Raw genomic sequence first — 24,835 nt, 5'->3', positions numbered from 1 at the left:
CCGAAGAACACCATCCCAACCGTGAAGCACAGGGGTGGCAGCATCATGTTGTCTGGACGCTTTGCTGCAGGAGGGACTGGTGCACTTCACAAAATAGATGGCATCATGAGGGAGGAAAAGTATCTGGATATATTGAAGCAACGTCTCAAGACATCAGTCAGGAAGTTAAAGGTTGGTCGCAAATGGGTTTTCCAAATGGACAATGACCCCAAGCATACTTCCAAAGTTGTGGCAAAATGGCATAAGGACAACAAGGTCAAGGTATTGGAGTGGCCATCACAAAGCTCTGACCTCAATCCCATAGAGAGTTTGTGTGCAGAACTGAACAAGTGTGTGCGAGCAAGGAAGCCCTACAAACCTGATTCAGTTACACCAGTTCTGTCATGAGGAATGGGCCAAAATTCACCCAACTTATTGTGGGAAGCTTGTGGAAGGTTAACCAAAACGTTTGACCGAAGTTAAACAATTTAAAGGCAATGATACCAAATACTATTTGAGTGTATGTAAACCTCTGACCCACTGGGAATGTGATGAAAGAAATAAAAGCTGAAATAAGTCACTCTCTACTATTACTCTGACATTTGACATTCTTAAAATAAAGTGGTGATCATAACTGACCTAAGACAGGGAATTATTACTAGGATTAAATGTCAGGAATTGTGAAACTGAGTTAAATGTATTTGGCTAAAGTGTATGTAAACTTCCGAAATCAACTGTATATACAGTGGGGCAAAAAAGTATTTAGTCAGCCACCAATTGTGCAAGTTCTCACACTTAAAAAGATGAGAGGCCTGTAATTTTCATCATAGATACACTTCAACTATGACAGACAAAATGAGGAAAAAGAATCCAGAAAATCACATTGTAGGATTTTTAATGAATTCATTTGCAAATTATGGTGGAAAATAAGTAATTGGTCAATAACCAAAGTTTATCTCAATACTTTGTTATATACCCTTTGTTGGCAATGACAGAGGTATGAGGGCCCGACGTCCACAGGTGCTTGCAGCCCAACACCGTGCAGGACGTTTGGCATTTGCCAGAGAATACCAAGATTGGCAAATTCGCCACTGGCGCCCTGTGTTCTTCACAGATGAAAGCAGGTTCACACTGAGCATGTGACAGACGTGAAAGAGTCTGGAGACGCCGTGGAGAACGTTCTGCTGCCTGCAACATCCTCCAGCATGACCGGTTTGGCGGTGGGTCAGTCATGGTGTGGGGTGGCATTTCTTTGGGGGGGCGCACAGCCCTCCATGTGCTCGCCAGAGGTAGCCTGACTGCCATTAGGTACCGAGATGAGATCCTCAGACCCCTTGTGAGACCATATGCTGGTGCGGTTGGCCCTGGGTTCCTCCTAATGCAAGACAATGCTAGAACTCATGTGGCTGGAGTGTGTCAGTAGTTCCTTCAAGAGGAAGGCATTGATGCTATGGATTGGCCCGCCCGTTCCCCAGACCTGAATCTAATTGAGCACATCTGGGACATCATGTCTCGCTCCATCCACCAACGCCAGATTGCACCACAGACTGTCCAGGATTTGACGGATGCTTTAGTCCAGGTCTGGGAGGAGATCCCTCAAGAGACCATCCGCCATCTCATCAGGAGCATGCCCAGGCGTTGTAGGGAGGTCATACTGGCACGTGGAGGCCACACACACTACTGAGCCTCATTTTGACTTGTTTTAAGGACATTACATCAAAGTTGGATCAGCCTGTAGCGTGGTTTTCCACTTTAATTTTGAGTGTGACTCCAAATCCAGACCTCCATGGGTTGATAAATTTGATTTCCATTGATCATTTTTGTGTGATTTTGTTGTCAGCACATTCAACTATGTACAGAAAAAAGTATTTAATAAGAATATTTCATTCATTCAGATCTAGGATGTGTTATTTTAGTGTTCCCTTTATTTTTTTGAGCAGTGTATATACAGTTGTATATATACACAACTGTATATATATATATATACTTTGCTTGTGTACATATGAGACCACATAGGCATACTGTAATTTTTGCTTCGGAAATTGCAAACATCAATTTAAATGTCCTGCTGAGTGCACAATCACGTAACTAAACAAAAATAAAAAACTATACTATGGAACAAATAAATTATATAAAGAATGATAGTAAAAAGCTCTGGAGTAATTTAAATAAATTCTAGGCAAGAAAGCAAACTCAGCTCCATCTTTCATTGAGGCAGATAGCTTGTTCATAACAAAACCCTTTGATATTGCCAACCACTTTAATCACTTTTTTTGTTGACAAGATTAGCAAATTTAGGTATGACATACAGAAAACAAAATGTTGAGAGTTCATATTCATGCATAATGAACCAAATAATGAAAGACAAGCACTGTAGTTTTGAGTTCCACAAAGTGGGTGTGGAAGAGGTGAATTTATTTTTGCTATCTATAAATAAGGACAAACCACCTGGTACTGACAACCTGGATGGTAAATTGCTGAGGTTGGTAGTGGAATATTTGTGACTCCTGTTTGCCACATCTTCAATTTAAGCCTAGAAGACATGGAGGGAGGCAAAGGTCTTTCCGGTACCCAAGAATAGCAGATTATGTTTGATGTGGACCTCAGAAAGAGAAGCTGATGCTTTTGTAGCGGCTAATGGGGATCCTAATAAATACCCAACGTCATCTTGGTTATCATAGCGCTGCTGAGATTTTATAGTTAATCTGTACGCTTCTGTGCTTATTAGTGCTTATGCATTCGCAACAATTAAACAGCTCCTTTCTGCAACACTGGGCTTGCCTGCTCTCAAGCATTGTGTTGTAGAACAATCAACTCAACAGCCACTCTCTCTCTCCTACTGTCCTGTAGATTATACAAGGTCTGTTGCAGGCAGCTTACAATGATCCTAGTTTTTTTATTCAAAAACACAAAGCAAATATTTGTCTGTTGTTGTTTTCTCGAGTGGATGGGTGAATAAGGGTTTTGAGCAAATTTCCTTAAAAGGGAACTTCATGCTCAAAAGCATGCAATGCATTAAACAGACATAAGCACTGCAAAAGTGCTCAGTGATGCTTAGTCTACCAACACATGTTGACATGGGGTATACTGTGACATAACCACCTGTATTACCTGATGCAAGTAATTATGTCATGCAGTAGATCATACAGGGAACTTGCATGATAGTTTTGCTATTTGTATTCTCTCCAGAGAGCGATTACAATAATTATAAAATAAACCAGGCTGTGTGTAATGTATGGTTGGAAAGATTGTGTTTTTTCTTAGGTTCCAGCAAGAGGAAAAGAAAACATTTTCCATGGCGTGTCGACTGGCATTACATTTTTCCGACCGATCTTGTCCGGATGTTCTGTTGAACGCCAGATTTATTTCCTTGTTTGTAAATCAAGTGTTACTTGAAGGACACTGCGTATTAGGTTTCGCTCTAATTTTAGTCTCGGAGGTAGAACTCATCCATTTTTCATGGTGTATACCGTCACTGTTTCATAGAGCCCACTTTCTTTCTAACCCACTTGAGGCTCTTAAAAAAGACTGTCACACCAAAAGTTTTTCCACCTTCCTATATAAAACACAGAGTATTGATTCATACACTGTTAACAGAGCTATGTAGCATTAAACAGCACTATAAAGGATGTAAAAGTCCTAAAATGATGGTTAGCTTTTATGAATATTGCCATTTGCAGCCTGAAACAGCAGTGAAATGTGGTAATATTTTGCCTTCTTAAAGCTTTGTGTCTGCAACTGTCAACATAAACTGACACAGAAAGGTGTCAGAAAGGGACCATTTCAAAGGTTAAGTGTCAGCCTCTATCCAGAGGCTATAACAAATAAAACAACTACTTAAAGTGCACTCTCTCCTTGTTGTAAACATTTTATGGTTCCCACAAAGCTCTGGGGAAACATTTGTATATGCCCACGTGGAAGGGTGTTGCAGTTATGTGGTGCCATATACCATATTGATCTAAAATATTGACCACCCAAGTTCTGGGTTGTGAGATTCAACAGTGGATTTCAGAGTAAATGAGAACAAGGGAAGCTTGCCGGAGCCGTAAAACAGCGGGAAATATGTCATGGCTTGTTCATCCAATATTCATTGTTCCAACTCCTCATCCAGGTTCCTTTTTTTATAAAATGTTATTCAAATGTTACCGTGCATCTGCAAAAAAGATAGCTCAGATGTGCGAGTGCCTTTCGAGTTTCCAACTCGTCATAAATGTAAAATGCCTGGCAGTGAATGTCTTGAGTGCAGTGATTCCACAAACCAAGTTATATTTGTTGATCAAAATATGACTCTCTGATGGTGAATGTAGATTTAATGAATCTGGATTGAATAAATAATTACATCCATTAAATGCATTATTCCATGTAGTCTATTTCATTGTCACGAAGGCTTGAAAAAGCAATTATAGCAGTTCATTCATGTAAAATCCATGGATATTCATCTTTTGATCAAAATGTTGGATTGAGATTCATTGAAGTTCCAATGCAGCTGTTTTTATCTAAATATTAAATCATTTCTGGGTAACAAGGAAGTACCCTACTGTGATTATTTTTAATCAAAATTGTCAAACATAAAGATAATGTCTGGGAGTGGTCTAAGTGGGGAGTGGAAAACTGAAAAGTAGCTGTTAATGGCAGAAAGGTTTGGAACTCTTTCTTATTGGTCTATTAACTAATTTACCGTCTGGTGATGACACCAGGCAGGCCAAAACCATCCTAACAAAACAGGCTGATATTTCAGGCGGTCTTTTCAAACAGCTCCAAGGGCAATATCATCATTTTCACAGTATTATTCCAAACTCAGTGTGGAAACATGTATAAAAACACAGGAGAATCCCATTTTTGACTGCACTGGGCCATTCAAGCATTAATTTTCACCTGAAAGAACTCCCGAAGATGCTAACAACCCTCCTTGAATTGTCACAATGGCTACCAGATAACGACAAAAAGTCCTTTGGAGCGACTGGCCCTACTTCCCGGCATGCTCTTGTTTTATTCCTGAAGAGCCAGTTAGCATCCCTTCCTCTTCCATCAGACTCATGCCAAGGGATTAAGCAGTCCTCACTGGCACTGAATCATATCAAAGGATTAACACTCTCCCGTCATCAAATCATACCAAGGGATTAGCACTTTATACTGTTAGTCACAGAATTTGTCCTGACTGGCTTCCATTATTCTCTGTGTGAAAACCACATTGAGTGGAGAAAGACCACCACTTCTGCCATTTCTCTGTCACTGCTTGGCAAGGTAATACACAACTTTAAGATAAATGTTTCAGTTCCACTTCACTTGAAGTGGATGAATGCCCACAATATTCTGTTGTATGACTTGTAAAGCTGTTATGTAATTTGGCACAAGGATTTAGCCCTACTGTATGTTATTGGCCTACAGGTGTGACTGATGTAAAACTGAAGCAAGGCGTTTAAATAAAGAATGGAAAATCCCTAAACTCTTTTCCAGGGTTGGGGAGTAACGGAATACATGTAAGGGATTACAAAAAAAAAACGTTAACTGTAATCAGTTACCCACAAAAATAATGTAATCAGATAACAGATACTTTTGAAAAACTTTTACTTCAATGATTAGTTTTAAATTCAGAAAGGCTGTTTGCTGAAAAAGACACGTCTCTGTTCTCAATGATTTTCAAATCAGCATTGAAAACAAGGCGCAAGTTTAGATTTGTCCACCTGAGCAAGTCTGACCACAAGTCAGATACCACTATGATGACACACCAAATGTGTTTGATGGATCGCGAGAAAATAGCTTTTGTAGGCTCCAGTCCAAGCTATGTCTTCCAATGGTGCGACTGCTGTCAGCATCCAAAGATTATTGAACTTGAATAAACACTTGAAGTTTAGGATGACAGTGGTGTGTGTAGTCTACGGCGATACGGCTATCACTTATTATTGATTTCTACATAGCGCATTGATGTGAATCACACTGCTGCTCTCTCATTTAGCTATTTGCGGTTGTTGTGGATGGCTGTTCACACATCTAAATATGTATTTGAGCCCAGTAATGGTTGAATTCAAGAAGTTTAAGCTGCCTATCAATCATTGTTTTTGAAACCAGTGGACAGCCAGTGAAAAATGCACTCTTGCAACAGCTGCATAGTGCAGATGCCAACCTATGGAATAAAAGTGGGGCTTTTATGAATCAATCTAATTAATGCTCATTAAAAAAATCCATAGGCCTAATGGAGACATGCTAAAACTCACACACTTTTGATGGACTTAAAAGTTGCTACATCAATTTGTGGACGAGTAAATTATAAATATAGTACCCGTTAACTGTTTGGACACAGCTACTCACTCCACGCTTTTTCTTCATTTTTTAAAACTATTTTCTACATTGTAGAATAATAGTGGAGACATCAAAACTATAAAATAACACATATGGAATCATGTAGTAACCAAAAAAGTGTTAATACAATATTTTGATTTGATATCTGTGATTCTTCAAAGTAGCCACCCTTTGCTTTGATGACAGCTTTGCACACGCTTGGCATTCTCTCAACCATCTTCATGAGGTTGGAATGCATTTCAATTAACAGGTGTGCATTGTTAAAAGTTAATTTGTGGAATTTCTTTCCCTAAATGTGTATGAGCCAATCACTTGTGTTGTGACAAGGTAGGGTTGGTATACAGAAGATAGCCCTATTTTGTAAAAGACCAAGTCCATACTTTGGCAAGATCAGCTCAAATAAGCAAAGAGAAATGACAATCCATCATTACTTCAAGACATGAAGGTCATTCAACATCAACTGTTCATAGGAGAAAGAAATGTATTTTTTCTTCAAGTAAAGTCGCAAAAACCATCAAGCTCTATGATGAAACTGGCTCTAATGAGACCACCACAGGAAAGGAAGACCAATTGTTACCTCTGCTGCTGAAGATAAGTTCATTAGAGTTGACTGCACCTCAGATCGCAGAACCAAATAAATGCTTCACAGAGTTTAAGGAACAGACACATCTCAACATCAACTGTTCAGAGGAGACTGCGTGAAACAGGACTTCATTGTTGAATTGCTGCAAAGAAACCACTACTAAAGGACACCAATAATAAGAAGAGACTGCTTGGGCCAAGAAACACGAGCACTGGACATTAGACCGGTGGAAATCTGTAATTTGGTCTGAGTTCAAATGTGAGATTTTTGGTTCCAACCGCCGTGTCTTTGTGAGACACAGAGTAGGTGAATGGATTATCTCTGCATGTGTGGTTCCCACCGTGAAACATGGAGGAGGCGGTGTGATGGTGTGGGGGTGCTTTGCTGGTGACACTGTGAGTGATTTATTTCAAATTCTCGGCACTCTTAACCAGCATGGCTACCACATCATTCAGCAGCGATATGCCATCCCGTTTGCGCTTAGTGGGGATATAATTTGTTTTTCTAAAGGACAATGACCCGAAAACACAATACACCTCCAGGCTGTGTAAGGGCTATTTGACCAAGAAGGGGAGTGATGGTGCTGCATCAGATGACCTGGCCTCCACTATAACCTGACCTCAAACAAATTGAGATGATTTGGGATGAGTTGGACCGGAGAGTGAAGGAAAAACAGTCAACAAGTGATCAGCATATGTGGGAACTCCTTCAAGACTGTTGAAAAAGCATTCCAGGTGAAGCTGGTTGAGAGAATGCCTTAAAGTAATGATGGACTGTCATTTCTCTTTGGTTATTTGAGCTTTTTTCTTGCCATAATATGGACTTGGTCTTTTACTAAATAGCGCTATCTTCTGTATACCACCCCTACCTTGTCACAACACAACCAATTGGCTCAAACGAAGGAAAGAAATTCCACAAATTAACAAGGCACACCTGTTGCATTCCAGGTGACTACCTCAAGAAACTAATTGAGAGAATGCCAAGAATGTGCAAAACTGTCAAAGCAAAGGGTGGCTACTCTGAATAATCTCAAATATATAAAATATATTTTGACTTGCTTCACACTTTTTTTAGTTACTACATGATTCCATGTGTCATTTTTGAATGCTGCTGTCTTCACTATGATTCTACAATGTAGAAATAGTACAAATAAAGAACATGGTTAAAACAATTTTGATATCTTAGATGGTCAGTCCTTGCATCCATAGCTATCTATTGATATGAGAGTGGTTTCATTTCTCCAGGCCCATCCCTCAGCTTTTTACCAAAACAGAGGCGGGGTGAACCACTTTGTTATTGTTTCATCTGTGGATTTGCCCTTTAAACAGCTGCATATCATCAAGATGTCAAAGTGTCACTAACAAAAGGGTAAACAATAGGCCTATAGCAAATGCAGCATATGGCATTCATTTTTCACATGTAAATAGGACTTCTCAGTCGTGCTCAAAGCATGCCATTTCATGAGCGCAGCATTTATATTTCAACTCGAATCAATGAGCCCAATCAGTCCTCCATGACAACAAAATCATAAACAACAGAGTAGGGCTGGCTAATAAGTCCTTAGTTTTGGGGTTATGCGCAGGTAAAACAATTTGGCTAATCTATACTTCCATATTTCCAAGTCCTATTCTTGAAGATCAAGGGGCATAACATTTATTGGAATTACTGGAATTCTAATGGACTTTGGTTTTGCATGTAACAATTTAATTTAATCATATTATTATATGTAGTAGAAAGCGATGGGTTAGAAGAAGCCTACATAATCAAACCATAAAGCAAAATTTAACATCCATATATGGCCAGCTATGTAAACTTTAACATTGATTTATCCTGTACTAGATGTTGTTTAATTGGTAACATACATTTTTGTCTTCTTCTAATGCCCCTTAAGGGGAAAGAAATTACGGAGTTTGGGTAATCCAAAGTTATGCTTCTGGTTTTTTAATTTTGGACAGGTAACCTGTAACCAACAGATAACATTTAGAAAGTAACCTACCCAACTCTGCCCTTTTCAACCTATTGTGCCAACCTGAATTGTAACAGTTCATGCTCAGATCTGTTCTTTTCATATTGTCCTTTCTCGTATGGTTTCATAAACTATTACTGCATCTGACTGTCACTGTAAATGTGTGTCTTAAGATAAAGAAAAAACACCAATTACCACAGATCCAGATTTCCACCAGCAAGCCAGAAAACAAGCCTTGTTTCACTGTGCCTGAAAAAGAACTGTTTGCTTTACAGTGAGTGCGCTGTCTGTTTCATTTACTGTAATATGATCAAATTACTTGTTGCTTGTCAAATATATCAGGTATTCACAAGATGTAGACTTGCATGGTAAATAGGATTCCTAAAAATATAATACGCATTAACTGTGGTAGCCACCTCGTTCGCCATGTACAGTATTTGTAGTCATCTTATAAAGTAATCTAGCAGCTAATTAGTTCCTCCTGATTAAGTTTTGGACGATGGTAAATTAAGTCATGTAGATGATTATTCAAAAAGTTGGCTAGGGTCCGTTGAGTTCTATCACGTTGGTCTTCTTTTGCAATGACTCAGTCATCTCTCTCTCTCTACAGAATTGTGTTTAATGCGAATGATCCAAGAATGAGCTATTGAAAATGTTGAGGTGTGAAAAAAAAATGGATTGAGACGTGACAGGCACAGTTGTTATACAACACCAGCTGCCACGACCATCATCTGTCATCTATTATGTAATTATTATGACAGTGTTATGTGGGCTTTATGACCCACCAATAGTGTTTTGATACATAAAAATGAAGTGTTTGTTTTTCCCTGTCTTTTTTTCTAAACCACTACCAGCCCCGAGTTAAGTATAATTTACAACTAAAGTGAACTATCCCTTTAAGGGTGTGCTGGGCACAATAAACCTTTAGATTGGGGAAAAGTCACACAACACTGCAGTGGATACATATCAGATGCTGGTATGCTAATTAATCCCCAAAGCAGCTGACAATCCAAGTGACAAGGAATGCTAACACATTTCACAAGAATAGGGAAAAGTAACACACTTGCAACACTCCCTCTTCAAATTCTCACTGTCTCAACAGTAGCTTCCAGCTCACTTGCTCATTATTGCAATGCAATGCTCATAAATGTGTTCTGCCAAAACTCTCTCTCAAAGCGTTCTCCCTGTTCTTGCTTGTCAAATACTCACTTTCCACAGATTTACTCTACCCCACTGTCCCCAAAGCTCGTTCTCTCTCCCAACAGTAACTCTGAATTCAGTCAACACTTCAAATATTTTATTTTCTCATTATTTTTTTCCTCGAATCTCTCTCCAGTATTCCTTGGATCCAAATTTTACCTCAGATTAATCAGCTTGGAGAATAATGATTAACATTGAATATTTATTCTGTTTGCAGAGAGTTTGGGGGGGAAAACCTCTCTCGGGCAGCACCTATATAACAGTAAACGGTGGTGATGTGCAACAGAGAACTTGCCTCTGGGCAAAAAGTGGCGAGTCAAATTTGTTTCCGTGTTATTACAACTTACTTTATCAACCTAATTGCATTACATCAACGTAGCTAGTTCAGTGAATTTACGTGGAGTTTGTCTAATTTTTATATCAACAACAAGTCAACAATAGGATTTCAAGGGTTGGTTTATAATGTATTCATCATTACATACAGGTGGTTCAAAGAAACGTTATTTCCTGCTATGGCCCTCGGATCAAATAAACAGCAAGTAAAATGAAATAGGTCACAGGGATTTTAGGGAACAGACTAGTGTCGTCATTCTTTAAAAAAAAACACAGAAGCTGCAGATTTGCCTGTCATCCACCCACACAGCCCATGGCAAGGACTGTGCTCTTGGACTTTATGTCAGGCCAGGCCAGTGAGTTCGCTCAAAAAATGCTGTTGAGTAAAACTCGCGAGCTATGAAGGTCACATCTTGATTTGAAATGTAGGTTATTGCCTGTAGAGCTGTCATGCATGACATAATGCCTGTCATACTGTTGCCAAACAAGCACTTGGTATGTGTGCTACCACCACAGCACAGCAGGTAAATTCTGTTGGCACTGCAGTTAGCTTCCTGCCTCGGGAACTTAATGTTGCCGGTTGAGTAACCAACAACTTACATAATTTGCTTCAATATGAAGTTGAATAACAACCTACAGAACACTGCCTGTATAGCAAACTAGGTCTTTCCTTGCCAAGCCATGCATGTTACTTAGGCGTGACAGTGAACAAATATGGCTGGGAGGACTTCGCCAAAGCCCAAACAGATTTGGACCACCATGCTATAAAGTTTCTGAGAAAAATCTAGAACCTGGGAAATCATGACCTCTGGAAGCACCCTCCAGAACGTACAGTGCCTTCAGAAAGTATTTACACTCCTTGAGATGTTTTGTAACTGGCCTACACACAATATCCCATAACATCAAAGTGGAATTATGTTTTTTGAAATGTTTACAAATTAATTAAAAATGAAAAGCTGAAATGTCTTCAGTCATTAAGTATTCAACCCCTTTGATAGGGCAAGCCTAAATAAGTATAACAATATTCCATGCATCCTATTTGCAACAAGCCACTAAAGTAATACTGCAAAAATGTGGCAAAGTAATACACTTTTTGTGCAGAATACAAAGTGTTGTATTTGGATTTGACATAACCTAACATAACACATGACTAAGTACAACTCTCCATATTTTCAAGCAAGGTTCCCGGCTGCATCATGTTATGGTCATGTTTGTAATCATTAAGGACTGGGGAGATTTTCAGGATAAAAAATTATCGTAATGGAAAAAATCCTAGAGGAAAACCTGGTTCAGTCTGCTTTCCAACAGGCACTGGGAGATGAATTCACCTTTCAGCAGGACAATAACCTAAAACACAAGGCCAAATCTACACTGGAGTTGCTTTACAAGAAGACAGTGAATGTGGCCGAGTTACAGTTTTGGCTTAGGGTTGAATAATTATCTAATAAAGATACAGTACCAGCTAAAAGTTTGGACACCTACTCATTCAGGAGTTTTTATTAATTTTTAACTATTTTCTACATTGTAGAATAATAGTGAAGACATCAAAACAAAAAAAATTACATTATGGAATCTTGTAGTAACCAAAAAAATTGTTAAACAAATCAAAATCTATTTTAGGTTCTTTGAAGTAGCCACCCTTTGCCTTGATAACAGCTTTGCACACTCTTGGCATTCTCTCAACAAGCTTTACCAAATCAAATCAAATTTTATTTGTCACATACACATGGTTAGCAGATGTTAATGCGAGTGTAGCAAAATGCTTGTGCTTCTAGTTCCGACAATGCAGTAATAACCAACAAGTAATCTAACTAACAATTCCAAAACTACTGTCTTATACACACACGTGTAAGGGGATAAAGAATATGTACATAAAGATATATGAATGAGTGATGGTACAGAGCAGCATAGGCAAGATACGGTAGATGGTATCGAGTACAGTAAATACATATGAGATGAGTATGTAAACAAAGTGGCATAGTTAAAGTGGCTAGTGATACATGTATTACATAAAGATGCAGGAGATGATATAGAGTACAGTATATACGTATACATATGAGATGAATAATGTAGGGTATGTAAACATTATATTAGGTAGCATTGTTTAAAGTGGCTAGTGAAATATTTTACATCATTTCCCATCAATTCCCATTATTAAAGTGGCTGGAGTTGAGTCAGTGTGTTGGCAGCAGCCACTCAATGTTAGTGGTGGCTGTTTAACAGTCTGATGGCCTTGAGATAGAAGCTGTTTTTCAGTCTCTCGGTCCCAGCTTTGATGCACCTGTACTCACCTCGCCTTCTGGATGATAGCGGGGTGAACAGGCAGTGGCTCGGGTGGTTGTTGTCCTTGATGATCTTTATGGCCTTCCTGTAACATCGGGTGGTGTAGGTGTCCTGGAGGGCAGGTAGTTTGCCCCCGGTGATGCGTTGTGCAGACCTCACTACCCTCTGGTGGAGCAGTTGCCGTACCAGGCGGTGATACAGCCCGCCAGGATGCTCTCGATTGTGCATCTGTAGAAGTTTGTGAGTGCCTTTGGTGACAAGCCGAATTTCTTCAGCCTCCTGAGGTTGAAGAGGCGCTGCTGCGCCTTCTTCACGATGCTGTCTGTGTGGGTGGACCAATTCAGTTTGTCTGTGATGTGTATGCCGAGGAACTTAAAACTTACTACCCTCTCCACTACTGTTCCATCGATGTGGATAGGGGGGTGTTCCCTCTGCTGTTTCCTGAAGTCCACAATCATCTCCTTAGTTTTGTTGACGTTGAGTGTGAGGTTATTTTCCTGACACCACACTCCGAGGGCCCTCACCTCCTCCCTGTAGGCCGTCTCGTCGTTGTTGGTAATCAAGCCTACCACTGTTGTGTCGTCCGCAAACTTGATGATTGAGTTGGAGGCGTGTGTGGCCACGCAGTTTTGGGTGAACAGGGAGTACAGGAGAGGGCTCAGAACGCACCCTTGTGGGGCCCCAGTGTTGAGGATCAGCGGGGTGGAGATGTTGTTACCTACCCTCACCACCTGGGGGCGGCCCGTCAGGAAGTCCAGTACCCAGTTGCACAGGGCGGGGTCGAGACCCAGGGTCTCGAGCTTGATGACGAGCTTGGAGGGTACTATGGTGTTAAATGCCGAGCTGTAGTCGATGAACAGCATTCTCACATAGGTATTCCTCTTGTCCAGATGGGTTAGGGCAGTGTGTAGTGTGGTTGAGATTGCGTCGTCTGTGGACCTATTTGGGCGGTAAGCAAATTGGAGTGGGTCTAGGGTGTCAGGTAGGGTGGAGGTGATATGGTCCTTGACTAGTCTCTCAAACCACTTCATGATGACGGAAGTGAGTGCTACGGGGCGGTAGTCGTTTAGCTCAGTTACCTTAGCTTTCCTGGGAACAGGAACAATGGTGGCCCTCTTGAAGCATGTGGGAACAGCAGACTGGTATAGGGATTGATTGAATATGTCGGTAAACACACCAGCCAGCTGGTCTGCGCATGCTCTGAGGGCGCGGCTGAGCATGCCGTCTGGGCCTGCAGCCTTGCGAGGGTTAACACGTTTAAATGTTTTATTCACCTCGGCTGCAGTGAAGGAGAGTCCGCATGTTTTCGTTGCAGGCCGTGTCAGTGGCACTGTATTGTCCTCAAAGCGGGCAAAAAAGTTATTTAGTCTGCCTGGGAGCAAGACATCCTGGTCCGTGACTGAGCTGGATTTCATCTTGTAGTCCGTGATTGACTGTAGACCCTGCCACATACCTCTTGTGTCTGAGCCGTTGAATTGAGATTCTACTTTGTCTCTATACTGACGCTTAGCTTGTTTGATTGCCTTGCGGAGGGAATAACTGCAATGTTTGTATTCGGTCATGTTTCCGGACACCTTGCCCTGATTAAAAGCAGTGGTTCGCGCTTTCAGGAACGACATCTTCAACGCACGTTCTAATGGACTCGCACACCGAATCAGCGTATTACTTCAATCTTGTTGTCTGACGCAATACGAAACATATCCCAGTCCACGTGATGGAAGCAGTCTTGGAGTGTGGAATCAGATTGGTCGGACCAGCGTTAGACAGACCTCAGCGTGGGAGCTTCTTGTTTTAGTTTCTGTCTGTAGGCAGGGATCAACAAAATGGAGTCGTGGTCAGCTTTTCCGAAAGGAGGGTGGGGCAGGGCCTTATATGCATCGTGGAAGTTAGAAAAGCAATGTTCCTGGAATGCTTTTCCTTCAGTAGTGGTTTCTTTGCAGCAATTCGACCATGAAGGCCTGATTCATGCAGTCTCCTCTGAACAGCTTATGTTGAGATGTGTGTTACTTGAACTGTGTGAAGCATTTCTTTAGGCAGCCATTTCTGAGGCTGGTAACTCTAATGAACTTATCCGCTGCAGCAGAGGTAGCTCTGGGTCTTCCTTTCCTGTGGCGGTCTTCATATACTCAGAAGCAGTGGGTGGTGTGCAGGCCTTCGAAGTCCGACCAGGAGGCCACTCAGTCTACCTCTTCTGCAGTGACGTTGTTTTGGGTCGGCTTCTGAGATTAGATCAATTGTCCTCGGTGGTGGTCCGAACAAAGGATCCGCTTCGGGAAAGTCGTATTCCTCATCGTAAGTTTGGTAAGTTGCTTATATCGCTTATCGCTTATATCCAATAGTTCTTCCCGGCTGTATGTACCGTAAGATTTTCTGAGCTAACAATGTAAGAAATAATACAGGAAAAAACAAAGGATACTGCATAGTTTCCTAAGGACAAAGTGAGGCGACCATCTCTGTCAGCGCCATCTTGATGTCTACACTATTATTCTAAAATGTAGAAAATAGTAAAAAGAAAAGAAAAACCTTTGAATAAGTAACTTTACATACATACATACATACATACATACATACATACATACATACATACATACATACATACATGCATACATGCATACATGCATACATACATACATACATACATACATACATACATACATACATACATACAGAGTACCAATATATATATATATATATATATATAATACAGTTGAAGTCGGAGGTTTACCTACACTTTAGCCAAATACATTTAAACTCAGTAAAAAATCCCTGTCTTAGGTCAGGTAAGATCACCACTTTATTTTAATGTGAAATGTCAAAATAATAGTTGAGAGAATTATTTATTTAAGCTTTTATTTCTTTCATCACATTCCCAGTGGGTCAGAAGTTTACATAAACTCAATTCGTATTTGGTATCATTGCCTTTAAATTGTTTAATCTTCTCCTTTCCCCCTTCTGATGACCAGGTGGCGAATCGCATCTCTGCATGTCTGGCAGACATATCAGTGTGGATGACGGATCACCACCTCAAGCTGAACCTCGGCAAGACGGAGCTGCTCTTCCTCCCGGGGAAGGACTGCCCGTTCCATGATCTCGCCATCACGGTTGACAACTCCATTGTGTCCTCCTCCCAGAGCGCTAAGAACCTTGGCGTGATCCTGGACAACACCCTGTCGTTCTCAACCAACATCATGGCGGTGGCCCGTTCCTGTAGGTTCATGCTCTACAACATCCGCAGAGTACGACCCTGCCTCACACAGGAAGCGGCGCAGGTCCTAATCCAGGCACTTGTCATCTCCCGTCTGGATTACTGCAACTCGCTGTTGGCTGGGCTCCCTGCCTGTGCCATTAAACCCCTACAACTCATCCAGAACGCCGCAGCCCGTCTGGTGTTCAACCTTCCCAAGTTCTCTCACGTCACCCCGCTCCTCCGCTCTCTCCACTGGCTTCCAGTTGAAGCTCGCATCCGCTACAAGACCATGGTGCTTGCCTACGGAGCTGTGAGGGGAACGGCACCGCAGTACCTCCAGGCTCTGATCAGGCCCTACACCCAAGCAAGGGCACTGCGTTCATCCACCTCTGGCCTGCTCGCCTCCCTACCACTGAGGAAGTACAGTTCCCGCTCAGCCCAGTCAAAACTGTTCGCTGCTCTGGCCCCCCAATGGTGGAACAAACTCCCTCACGACGCCAGGACAGCGGAGTCAATCACCACCTTCCGGAGACACCTGAAACCCCACCTCTTCAAGGAATACCTAGGATAGGATAAGTAATCCTTCTCACCCCCCCCCTTAATGATTTAGATGCACTATTGTAAAGTGGCTGTTCCACTGGATGTCACCAATTTGTAAGTCGCTCTGGATAAGAGCGTCTGCTAAATGACTTAAATGTAAATGTAAATGTAACTTGGGTCAAATGTTTCGGGTTGCCTTCCACAAGCTTCCCACAATAAGTTGGGTGAATTTTGGCCCATTCCTCCTGACAGAGCTGGTGTAACCGAGTCAGGTTTGTAGGCCTCCTTCCTCGCACACACCTTTTCAGTTCTGCCCACAAAGTTTCTATAGGATTGAGGTCAGGGCTTTGTGATGGCCACTCCTTAACTTTGTTGTCCTTAAGCCATTTTGCCACAACTTTGGAAGTATGCTTGGGGTCATTGTCCATTTGAAAGACCCATTTGCAACCAAGCTTTAACTTCCTGACAGATGTCTTGAGATGGTGCCTCAACATATCCACATAATTTTCCTCCCTCATGATGACATCTATTTTGTGAAGTGCACCAGTCTCTCCTGCAGCAAAGCACCCCCACAACATGATGCTGCCATTTTATTTACCCGTTTCCTCCAGCATCTTCACAAGGTCCTTTGCTGTTGTTCTGGGATTGATTGACTTGTCGCACCAAAGTATGTTCATGGTCCCATGGTGTTTATATTGCATACTATTGTTTGTACAGATGAACATGGTACCTTCAGGAGTTTGGAAATTGCACCTAAGGATGAACCAGACTTGTGGAGGTCTACAATTATTTTTCTGAGGTCTTGGCTAATTTCTTTTGATTTTCCCATGATGTCAAGCAAAGAGACACTAGTTTGAAGGTAGGCCTCGAAATACATCCACAGGTACACCTCCAATTGTCTCAAATTATGTCAGTTAGCCTATCAGAAGCTTCTAAAGCCATGCCATCATTTTCTGGAATTTCAGTGAATTATAAGTGAATTAATCTGTCTGTATATACAGTGGGGAGAACAAGTATTTGATACACTGCTGATTTTGCAGGTTCTCCTACTTACAAATCATGTAGAGGTCTGTAATTTTTTATCATAGGTAGACTTCAACTGTGAGAGACGGAATCTAAAACAAAAATCCAGAAAATCACATTGTATGATTTTTAAGTAATTAATTAGCATTTTATTGCATGACTTAAGTATTTCATCACCTACCAACTAGTAAGAATTCCGGCTCTCACAGACCTGTTAGTTTTTCTTTAAGAAGCCCTCCTGTTCTCCACTCATTACCTGTATTAACTGCACCTGTTTGATCTCGTTACCTGTACAAAAGACACCTGTCCACACACTCAAACAGACTCCAACCTCTCCACAATGGCCAAGACCAGAGAGCTGTGTAAGGACATCAGGGAAAATTGTAGACCTGCACAAGGCTGGGATGGGCTACAGGACAATAGGCAAGCAGCTTGGTGAGAAGGCAACAACTGTTGGCGCAATTATTAGAAAATGGAAGAAGTTCAAGATGACGGTCAACACCCTCGGTCTGGGGCTCCATGCAAGATCTCACCTCTTGTGGCATCAATGATCATGAGGAAGGTGAGGGATCAGCCCAGAACTACACGGCAGGACCTGGTCAATGACCTGAAGAGAGCTGGGACCACAGTCTCAAAGAAAACCATTAGTAACAGACTATGCCGTCATGGATTAAAATCCTGCAGCGCACGCAAGGTCTCCCTGCTCAAGCCAGCGCATGTCCAGGCCCATCTGAAGTTTTCCAATGACCATCTGGATGATCCAGAGGAGGAATAGGAGAAGGTCATGTGGTCTGATGAGTCAAAAATAGAGCCTTTTGGTCTAAACTCCACTCGCCGTGTTTGGAGGAAGAAGAAGGATGAGTACAACCCCAGGAACACCATCCCAACCGTGAAGCATGGAGGTGGAAACATCCTTCTTTGGGGATGCTTTTCTGCAAAGGGGACAGGACGACTGCACCGTATTGAGGGGAGGATGGATAGGGCCATGTATTGCGTTATCTTGGCCAACAACCTCCTTCCCTCAGTAAGAGCATTGAAGATGGGTCGTGGCTGGGTCTTCCAGCATGACAACGACCCGAAACACACAGCCAGGGCAACAAAGGAGTGGCTCCGTAAGAAGCATCTCAAGGTCCTGGAGTGGCCTAGCCAGTCTCCAGATCTCAACCCCATAGAACATCTTTGGAGGGAGTTGAAAGTCCGTGTTGCCCAGCAACAGCCCCAAAATGTCACTGCTCTAGAGGAGATCTGCATGGAGGAATGGGCCAAAATACCAGCAACAGTGTGTGAAAACCTTGTGAAGACTTACAGAAAACCTTTGACCTCTGTCATTGCCAACAAAGGGTATATAACAATGTATTGTGAAGCCTGAAATGTGGCAAAAGGTCGCAAAGTTCAAGGGGGCCGAATACTTTCGCAAGGCACTGTATGTATATATATATATATATATATTTTTTTTTTTTACAAATGGTAGAATTTTTCTTCCACTTTGACATTAAAGTATTTAAATTTGTTGACAAAAATGTACATATAAATACATTTTAATCCCACTTTGTAAAGTCAAGGGGTATGAATACTTTCTCAAGGCACACTATGTCACTTCATGAGCTCTTATACCATAACAATGACAAGTTGTTCTATAGAGGAGCATGAAGAAAAGTAAAACACATATCCTGTCTCACATCTCCAATACATTGCTTGGTGATTTCAGTGTTGACAGTATTAAAATAGAACAACTCATGTACAAAAACACTAATACAAACAAGCTACAACGTGAAATCACATTTATCCCATTCAGACCTTAGAGAGCTAAAACTACATCTCCCATAAAGTAACACTAGTATAAGTCGCAGCTCAGCTAACCATCTGCATCACATAAGGACATGCTGAAAGTAACATGTTTCAATAGTCTCACTCCCTTAAAACAATACCTATAGCATTAACCTTCGGATGCTTTATTTATTTAATGTTTTGGACTTCTACACAGGAGTAATCTGTGACACACACCTTTCTCTCTCAGTGTTCTCAGACTGAGGAGACGGGAGCTACAGGTAGTACCAGGGTGTTAGTAGGTTATGTAAGCATCCAGATTAAATCAAATAAATGTAATGAAATAAAATAAAAAACTGAAGACGTTAATATCATCCAGCTACTGTAACTGCCTCCTTAACATTAACAGGCAGTACTTGTAGCGCAACAAATGAAAATAGAAAACCAAAATGAAAGTACCTGGCGATCAAAGCGATCTGACTCCCCCTTCTGTCATTCCTGTTCACGGGCCTGAGCCACTGACCCTTAACCTGGGAGTTCTGTTTTGCGTTGTGTACTATTCTAATAATTTGAAGTTTTATGGAAGTGAAACTGAAATTGGAAGAGAATAAAAAAGACTAAATATGCCTCTATTCCTTTCTTGCTTCTTAATTTTGGAAGAAATTAATTAATTCAAGACTATTACTGTCTTTCTTGCTATTTGAGTCAACAACTCACCACATTTTATACACTGCAGTGCTAGTTAGCTGTAGCTCATGCTTTCAGTGCGAGATTAATTCTCTGATCCTTTGATTGGGTGGACACAACATGTCAGTTCATGCTGCAAGAGCTCTGATAGGTTGGAGGATGTCCTCTGGAAGTTGTCATAATTGCTGTGTAAGTCTATTGAAGGGGGTGAGAACGATAAGCTTTCTAGGTTTTGTATTGAAGTCAATGTACCCAGAAGAAGATGGAAGCTAGCGGTCTTCCGGCTACACGATGGTGTTACCCTACAGAGTGCTGTTGAGGCTACTGTAGACCTTCATTGCAAAACACTGTGTTTTAATAAATTATTTTGGTGACGTGATTTATATTAAGTATAGTTTTATCTAAAAATAATAACTTTGTAAATGTTTCACCATTTACATTTTTCATGAAATTCACTGAGGAGGATGGTCCTCCTCTGAGGAGCCTCCACTGGAACACACGTGTTGGTACATCTGACTTTTAATACAAACGGATGCAAACACAATCTGCCAAGTCCCTGACGAATGATCCATGTGGTGGGAAATATTAACATATTGAGCATCTAGTAGTGGGGTTACAGCAACACCATCCTAGATGGGTTATTAAAAATGAAATAAGAGTGGGCCTCCCGAGTGGCGCAGCAGTCTAAGGCACTGCATCGCAGTGCTAAAGGCATTACTACAGACCCGGGTTTCATTCCCGGGTTGTGCCACAAACGGTTGTTGGCAGGGAGTCCCATAGGACAGCGTACAATTGGCCCGGCAAGTCATCGGGGTTAGGGAAGGGTTTGGCAGACTTTACTGAGCCCTTGTGGCGGGCCGGGTGCCTGCAGGCTGACCCCGGTAGCCAGTTGAATGGTGTTTCCTCTGACACATTGGTGTGTCTGGCTTCCAGGTTAAGCTGGCAGGTGGTAAGGAGCGCGGTTAGGCGGGACATGTTTTGGAGAACACATGACTCCACCTTCACCTCTCCTGAGGCTATTGTGGAGTTGCAGCGATGAGACAAGATCGAAAATTGGGCGGAAAATATAAACTTGAAATAAGAAATCTTAGACTGTGAGCGATCTGCTCTGGTCCGCTCAAGGCAGAAGATTTAGCTCACTGGAAAGTATCTTCTATATTCAGTTGTGTGTATTCTGTACCAATTCAGGTTTCATGGCAGTCCAACTGATGTCAGTGGCACTATGGGTAGCGTACCTGCCGGTGAGAGACAAAATAGGCCCTTCGTGCGTACGAGTATGGCCTTGCTCTTGTAAATCATCTGCACAAAAGTGTTTCTGAGTCAAACTATTTACCGCAGACAGGAGAACCTTGAGGGTTTTTTAAAGAACGCCCACAGAAGACTACATCTGCAATTCTAATTATCCCAGACTAAAGAAACTACAGAGGAGCCTAGTCTCCCTGTCAGAACTACAAACCCAGTCGCCAATAACAACCAAACACCTCAGCTTGCCGCAGAGGAAGGTGAGTGGCACAACTACTCCAGAGAACTGTGCCATGTAGCATGCCATCCATATTCACTGTACGAGAGAGGGAAATGCTTAATTGTGTTGACAGTTATCATTATTCTCATCAATCTGCTACTCCCTTGAATACAGGTCATATCCTTTCTCTGATATGGCTGTAGACCTTTCTCAAAATAAATATTTTGCAAACTGCATCTCTTGAATAAATGGCTGCAAAGAGAGGAGCATGAAAACAATGAGAGAACAATATGGACCCCCCCATCCCCCCTCACAAGAGATAGTTCTTTGCTCCTCTCTGCTCCCCTCCGTCTCAGGGGAACAAACACACCCGACAGGTTGCTGTGGTAACGCCTCACATCCATGCGCGCGCACTGCCTCTTTACTGGAAACTGGGCTCCTCTCCCCCTCCATTAGCAGCTCCAGCAGACAGACATAATAGACAGATAGCAGGTCCAGGCTGGAGACCTCTTCAGGAGCATAGTGCATTTATAATTCAGATGGACACCTCATGTTGAAGGTCAGGGGAGATGTGTATAAAGTTATTGGTTTCGCGAGCACTCATCCGCAGGGCTACGTCCACAATATCTTACCTTATCCACAAGCCTACAAAAGTGTGCTCATCCACTTGGAAGAAATACATACCCTCAGCTCACCTTGTCAGTACAGCTCAATAGATAAACGACAAGTCCCTGATCTATAAGTCTCATCCATTCAGTTCACCTCTTCCGCAGTTCTCATCCATGACGTGTTTCATCATGTTTCTCAACAATGCAGTACACATCTACATAAGTCATCCCAGTTCCATTCATCCCATCCAGTTCATCTCATCCACAGACCTCAGTCATGTCGTCAACCTTATGCACACTTTATCCATTCATTTAATTTTCAATTGTATCCCCCACTATCACACGCGCATATACATACACTACCACAAAACTCACCTCATCCACAGAGCTATCCGCTCGTTCAACCTCATCCACACTCCTCACCCACTGATAATCTCACACAGCCTCCACCTCATCGACTAATTTCAATTCACCCAGTTTCCTCTCCCCCCTATATTACTCATCCACATTCCCCATCCACAACAGAATAAGACTACGCCTTTTCAGGGGGTTTTCAAACAAGAGAATGATGAAATCTACTACTCTCTACTACTGCCTATACAGTATGCGCAAGAGAAGACAGACTTTGAAGGGTCATGCCAGTGAAATCTTCCCTATGTTAGAAATGTCAGTTACAGATTTGAAACAAGTGCAGTTGGTAAGATTTCTCCCCCCTGGAAAAAAATATAATTCCTTAATAATATAGCATATACTCAGTGACAGCTATAGTTTGAGGTGTCTCGATTCTTACCTTAAAGTGCTGCTCCTCATTTCAAAATCCATATTCCAAATTAGCTCACAGATGGGGCATGCAGCCAAGCTGACACTTACACGCACACACAATCTAACGCACACACACACTGCCTCGGAGTGCCCGCTCAATCCTCTGTGTGTCCCTTCCAATCTGCCCTTCATTGAAACAATATCCTTTTATCTCCCTCTCTCTTTGATTACTGCGCATTTCATCCCCACATTCGCACTCCTGCCTCCCACTGTTCTAACGAAGCATCTCGAAAGCCCTGTATGACACTGGACCAGGCAGGCGAATCTGGGGAGATGAACTGAGATGAGGCTGAGAGAGGCTCTTCACTAGTGTGAGCTCCTTTGTTGAGAAGTGGCAGCGGTTCAGTTATCCCCCTCGCTCTACTGATCCTCCCCCTCTTCACTCTACTCTTGCACATCACCTGTGAGCAGCCTTACCTTTGCGCTCTGAATGGGTGAATAAAAACCTACAGTAGGGCTTTTACTCCTCCCCTCCCTCTTACATAGCCTCACTCTCTCTTAGCTTCTCTCTGACATCTGCTCAAACAGGTATTTTACTCCTCTCCCTGGCTATCCCTTTCACCCCTTCCCATCTTGCGCTCTTCCATTCAATTTCTCGTTATTTTCTACTTTCTCTGACATCCACCTCTAACTATATCTCTGGGGACATCTGACTGGTATGTTTGCAGTACAAAGAGGAGTCATGATTGCTGTGGTAATAGAGGGAGTAGGTAAGAGAGGGGTGTGCTATTGATTCAGTTTTCTTCATTAGCATGTACAGTTGAAGTCAGAAGTTTAAATACACCTTAGCCAAAAACATTTAAACTCAGTTTTTCACAATTCCTGACATTTAATCCTAGTACAAATTCCCTGTCTTCAGTCAGTTGGGATCACCATTTTATTTTAAGAATGTGAAATGTCAGAATAATAGAAGTGAGAATGACTTGTTTAAGCTTTTATTCCTTTTTTATTTTATTTCTGTAACTGAGTCAGGTTTGTAGGCCTCCTTGCTCGCACACGCTTTTAAGTTCTGCCCACAAATGATCTATAGAATTGAGGTCAGGGCTTTGTGATGGCCACTCCAATACCTTGATTTTGTTGTCCTTAACCATTTTAACACAACTTTGGAAGTATGCTTGGGGTCATTGTCCATTTGGAAGACCCATTTGAGACCAAGCTTTAACTTGAGATGGTGCTTCAACATAGCCACATCAGTTTCCATCCTCATAATGCCATCTATTTTGTGAAGCGCAACAGTACCTCCTGCAGCAAAGCACCCCCACAACATGATGCTGCCATCCCCGTGCATCACGGTTGGGATGGTGTTCTTCGGCTTGCAAGCCTCCCCCCTTTTCCTCCAAACATAACGATGCGCAGTTGCAAACCGTAGTCTGGCCTCCGGTATGACGGCTGCGTGGTCCCATGGTGTTTATACTTGCATACTATTGTTGTACAGATGAACGTGGTACCTTCAGGAATTTGGAAATTGCTCCCAAGGATGAACCAGACTTGTGGAGGTCTACATTTTTTTTAAGAGGTCTTGGCTGATTTCTTTTGATTTTCCCATGATGACAAGCAAAGAGGCACTGAGTTTGAAGGTAGGCCTTGAAATATATCCACAGGTACAACTCCAATTGACTCAAATGATGTCAATTAGCCTATCAGAAGCTTCTAAAGCCATGACATAATTTTCTGGAATTTTCCAAGCTGTTTAAAGGCAGTCAACTTAGTGTATGTAAACATCTGACCCACTGGAATTGAGATACAGTGAATTATAAGTGAAATAATCTGTCTGTAAACAATTGTTGGAAAAATTACTTAGGACATCTACTTTGTGCATGACACAACAGACTTGCCAAAACTATAATTTGTTAACAAGACATTTGTGGAGTGGTTGAAAAACACGTTTTAATGACTCCAACCTAAGTGTATGTAAACTTCCGACTTCAACTGTACCTGTGGCTTGAGCTTCTCTGTGGGTTAGCTATCCTACTGTAACTAGCTCTCTGCTTCTCCCTGAGGTGACAGACTGCCTTCGCTGCCTCCCTCTGAGCCAGCTGATACAGAGGGTTGAAAAGGGAGACCAAAATAGATGCAACACCCCACTGACTTAAGG

General features: G+C 41.9%; 1 protein-coding gene across 1 annotated transcript in view; it reads right to left on the bottom strand.

The window, feature by feature from the left end:
• LOC135525761 (leucine-rich repeat and immunoglobulin-like domain-containing nogo receptor-interacting protein 2) overlaps positions 1-22,981 on the bottom strand; it is a 41,189-nt gene extending 18,208 nt beyond the window's left edge. The window contains exon 1 of the mRNA XM_064953577.1: positions 22,709-22,981. The gene's annotated coding sequence lies outside the window, so the exon portion shown is untranslated. The remainder of the gene's footprint in view (positions 1-22,708) is intronic.
• Positions 22,982-24,835: the final 1,854 nt, after the last annotated feature.

This window comes from Oncorhynchus masou, chromosome 32 (assembly GCF_036934945.1).
Source record: "Oncorhynchus masou masou isolate Uvic2021 chromosome 32, UVic_Omas_1.1, whole genome shotgun sequence".
NCBI lineage: Eukaryota > Metazoa > Chordata > Actinopteri > Salmoniformes > Salmonidae > Oncorhynchus > Oncorhynchus masou.
This window is presented reverse-complemented; position numbering and strand designations above follow the sequence as displayed.